The sequence below is a fragment of the Triticum urartu genome, chromosome 2A (genome assembly GCF_056163025.1).
Source record: "Triticum urartu cultivar PI428250 chromosome 2A, HENAU_Tu73, whole genome shotgun sequence".
In the NCBI taxonomy this organism is placed as follows: Eukaryota; Viridiplantae; Streptophyta; class Magnoliopsida; order Poales; family Poaceae; genus Triticum; species Triticum urartu.
The window spans coordinates 453,497,759-453,502,769 of NC_141874.1; the positions used below are offsets into that span (position 1 = coordinate 453,497,759).

Genomic DNA, 5,011 nt, shown 5'->3' on the forward strand with positions numbered 1-5,011 from the left:
ATCCCGGTACACTGCCGGAGGCATTCATATAGAGTCATATTTTGTTCTAAGTATCAAATTGTAATTGTTGAGTTGTAAGAAAATAAAAGTGTGATGATCATCATTATTAGAGCATTGTCCCAGTGAGGAAAGGATGATGGAGACTATGATTCCCCCACAAGTCGGGATGAGACTCCGTACGAAAAATTAAAAAAGAAAGAAAAGAGGCCATAAAAAAGAAAAGGCCCAAATAAAAAAATGAAAGAAAAAGAGAGAAGGGACAATGTTACTATCCTTTTACCACACTTGTGCTTCAAAGTAGCACCATGATATTCATGATAGAGAGTCTCCTATGTTATCACTTTCATATACTAGTGGGAATTTTTCATTATAGAATTTGGCTTGTATATTCCAATGATGGGCTTCCTCAAAATGCCCTAGGTGTTCATGAGCAAGCAAGTTGGATGCACACCCACTTAGTTTCTTTTGTTGAGCTTTCATATACTTATAGCTCTAGTGCATCCGTTGCATGGCAATCCCTACTCACTCACATTGATATCTATTCAAGGGCATCTCCATAGCCCGTTGATACGCCTAGTTGATGTGAGACTATCTTCTCCCTTTTTGTCTTCTCCACAACCACCATTCTATTCCACTTATAGTGCTATATCCATGGCTCACGCTCATGTATTGCGTGGAGATTGAAAAAGTTTGAGAATGTCAAAAGTATGAAACAATTGCTTGGCTTGTCATCGGGGTTGTGCATGATTTAAATACTTTGTGTGATGAAGATAGAGCATGGCCAGACTATATGATTTTGTAGGGATAACTTTTTCGGCCATGTTATTTTGAGAAGACATGATTGCTTTGTTAGTATGCTTGAAGTATTATTATTTTTATGTCAATATTAAAATTTTATCTTGAATCTTTCGGATCTGAATATTCATACCACAATTAAGAAGAATTACATTAAAATTATGCCAAGTAGCACTCCGCATCAAAAATTCTGTTTTTATCATTTACCTATGTGACGCCCCCGATTCAATCGTACACTAATCATACACGCAAACGTGTACGATCAAGATCAGGGACTCACGGGAAGATATCAAAACACAACTCTACAAATAAAATAAGTCATACAAGCATCATATTACAAGCCAAGGGCCTCAAGGGCTCGAATACAAGAGCTCGATCATAGACGAGTCAGCGGAAGCAACAATATCTGAGTACAGACATAAGTTAAACAAGTTTGCCTTAAGAAGGCTAGCACAAACTGGGATACAGATCGAAAGAGGCGCATGCCTCCTACCTGGGATCCTCCTAAACTACTCCTGGTCGTCGTCAGCGGGCTGCACATAGTAGTAGGCACCTCCCGAGTAGTAGTAGTCATCATCGAAAATCGCGTCTAGCTCCTAGGCTCCATCGTCTGGTCGCAGCAATCGGGTATAGGAAGGGGGAAAAGAGGAAGCAAAGCAACCGTGAGTACTCATCCAAAGTACTCGCAAGCAAGGAGCTACACTACATATGTATGCATTGGTATCAAATGGAAAAGGGGGTATCATATGTGGATTGAACTGCAGAATGCCAGAATAAGAGGGGGATTGCTAGTCATTTCGAAGACTACGCTTCTGGTGACCTGCATCTTGCAGCAGGAGAAGAGAGTAGAAGGTAAGTTCACCAAGTAACATCGCATAGCATAATCCTAACCGATGATCCTCCCCTCATCGCCCTGTGAGAGAGCGATCACCGGTTATATCTGGGACTTGAAAGGGTGTGTTTTATTAAGTATCCGGTTCTAGTTGTCATAAGGTCAAGGTACAACTCCAAGTCGTCCTGTTACCGAAAATCACGGCTATTCAAATAGATTAACTTCCCTGCAGGGGTGCACCACATTTCCCAACACGCTCGATCCCCTTTGTCCGGACACACTTTTCTGGGTCATGCCCAGCCTCAGAAGATCAACACGTCGCAACCCTACCTAGGCACAACAGAGAGGTCAGCACGCCGGTCTAAATTCTATGGCGCAGGGGTCTGGGTCCATCGCCCATTGCACACCTGCACGTTGCATACGCGGCCGGAAGCATACCTAGCCCCCTTAATACAAGCGCGAGCTTACGGTCCAATGCGGCGCGCGCCGCTCAATCGCTGACGTCATGAAGGCTTCGGCTGATACCACGACGTCGAGTGCCCATAATTGTCCCCGCGTAGATGGTTAGTGCGTATAAGATTGCAGGTAAAGGTAACAATAGAATGTAAGGCCACAGATGAAATACTAGCATATCCTATACTAAGTATGTAGGATTGCAGGTAAAGGTAACAATAGTAGAAGCAAGGATAGGCTATGCATCAGGATAGGATTAACGGAAAGCAATAACATGCTACACTACTCTAATGCAAGCAGTATAGAGAAGAATAGGCAATATATGGTGATCAAGGGAGGGGGGCTTACCTGGTTGCTCTGGCAAGAAGGAGGGGTCATCAACACCGTAGTCGAACTGGGGTTCGCCAGCAGTCTCGAGGTCTACCGGAAAGAAGTAACGGAGGGGGAACACAATAAATAACAAAGCAGTCAAAGCATCACAAAGTGTAACATGGCATTACGCGGTGCTAGAGGTGACCTAACATAGTAGTAGGTGCTACTAGCGAAGGGGGAAAACATCCGGGAATGTATTCCTGGTGTTTGACGTTTTCGGATAGACGAATCAGAGGGGTATTGTTGCATGTTCGCTATGTTAGGGATGTGTGGTGGACGAACGGACTGCGTATTCGGATTCGTCTCGTCGATCTGAGTAACTTTCATGTTCAAAGTATTTTCATCCAAGTTACGGTTAATTTTATATGAATTTTCAAAGTTTAAAAGATTTCTAGAATTTATTTAACTCGAATTATAAATGGTGAAATACTTTGCCACCTAGCACTATTCTAGCCATAATGTATGACAGCGGGGCCAGTGGGGTTGTGTTGAACCAGTCAACATTTGACTGGTCAACACATGAATAGTAGAAGTGGATCCCACATGTCATAGGCTATACCTAAACAAATAAATAAATACTAACCTAATTAATGGGGTCCACATGTCATCTGCTAGTAGCTAACCTAAATACTAATTAACCCTAAACTAATTGAACATGGGGCCGGCCTCACAACCACAGAACACACACGCACACACACAACTAGGGGTTAATTATGTTCTTTGTTAACAGAAGATAGCCTTTTGTGATTTTCATATGATTTAATCCGTTCATCGAAAGGATTTGGTCCAATGGGATAAAATGAAGTTTGTCAAGTATACTTTCTACTCATAATTTTTCTTGGCCTATTAGTAGTTGTTTACCCGCTGATTAGAGGCTGTGAAGGAGGTTAGTCAGCGTAATATTCGCAAAGCTAGCCATAGATACAGTAGCATTCATCAGCAGCAGTACGTTCAGAGCAGCAGCAGTCATCGGCATGGCACGGAGGCGGCCAGGCAACACCGCGCACGGCCGGATGCGGCCCGGGCCGCGTTGCCGGATCTAGCGGCAGGCGGAGGCAGCGGCAAGGGTTCCGGCGGGCGCGCGCAGGACTAGCAGGGGCGGCGGCAGCGTCGGCAGCTGCGGCGAGCGCGCGCGTGCAAGAAGCTCGAGCGGCGCATGCGAGCATGGCCAGGATGATGGGTGAGGCTGGCAGGTGCGGGTGACAGGGCAGTGCGGGCAGGGGATCCCGGGGGCATGGCCGGTGCAAGCGAACGAGGTGTGGGGGCAGGGGACGACGGACGCGCGGACGCGCGGCCAGCGAGCAGCAGTGCAGCAGTGAGAAGGCAGTAGCTGAGGCGGCTTAAACACGCGTGTACGCGGGTGCTCGGACGAATTCATGGACGGAGGCTACGCAAACGAATCGAGGCGGGAAGAATGGGGATTCGGGGAAGGAGCTCACAGCGAGCTCGTGGTGTGGTCGAGGATGCCGCAGGGAGTCGAGGTGGACCGGAGGAGCGACGCAACGGCGACGAACGGGGTCGGGTCCCGTGGACAAAGGCGGCTCGATCTAGTCGATGTACATGCTCCGAGCTCGAAGGCGTGCCCGTAGTCGAAGAGGACGATGGCGGCGGTCCTCCTGGGCGCCTTGGCTGGCTGTGGGGAGGTTTGCGGCCACGGCGATGAGGGCAACGCAGCAGCGAGGCATCGGGGGGCTTTGGGTTCGAGCGGAGGAGCGAATGGAAGGGGAAGAAGGAGATAGGGTTCGATCCAAGGGGCTCGGGGTCATTCTTATCCACCGCTGGGAGACGACGGGGAGGCGCGGGATGGCCGCCCCGTGGCTAATCCATCCATGGACGACGCACGATCATCCACCGCGCTCGGTGAACAGAGAACGAAGAAGACAGAGGGGGGGAGTTGGGCTAGGCCGGTTTAGTGGGCTAGACTAGCAACTGTTGATACTGGGCTAAAGTGCATAGTAGTTCGGTTCCTTCTGCATTTACTAATTTCTGTTTTATATTTTCCCTATGGTTTTCTATTTTTTTAGATATCAAAACAACTTTTTCAAATGTGCCACTTAGCACATAATCACTATGCAATATTTTAAAGCAACTCAGAAAGTTACAATTTATTTTGAAAAGGTTGGATATCTATTTAAATTGAAACGGTAAATTTAATTGTTGCTAACTCAGTTTTAAATAGATAGGGGCATTTTATTAAGTCAAAAGATGTTGGGTAATTCATGAAAAATAGTTAAGGATTTATTTCAAACCAGCCTACATTTTTTTTATTATTTGAAAATTTAATAAATTGACTTGCATTTGATGTTGAATTCGAGTTTGGTTTGGATCAAGGTGAGGCTTAGAAAATTAATTGTGATGACATGGAACAATTAAGGTGTGGTTACTGTAGCTTAATTATCTGGGCGTCACAATTCTCCTCCACTACAAGAAATCTCGTCCCGAGATTTTATGTAACATCCCAAATTTTCAATTTGGAATGTTATACATTAGATCATCAATGCATATCATATTTTATTTGCTTTTGGTTTGATCCTAGAAATTTCTACGCAATTCAAGGAC

At 45.7% G+C, this 5,011-nt stretch overlaps 1 long non-coding RNA gene across 1 annotated transcript; it reads right to left on the minus strand.

Annotated features, from left to right (window-relative positions):
- Positions 1 to 1,098: 1,098 nt before the first annotated feature.
- LOC147985432 (uncharacterized) lies at positions 1,099 to 4,208 on the minus strand. The gene is made up of 2 exons (XR_015616708.1): positions 3,892 to 4,208; positions 1,099 to 2,500 (listed from the first exon to the last, which is right to left on the minus strand). It is a non-coding gene; the product is annotated as an uncharacterized LOC147985432 (long non-coding RNA).
- Between the last annotated feature and the right edge of the window lie 803 nt (positions 4,209 to 5,011).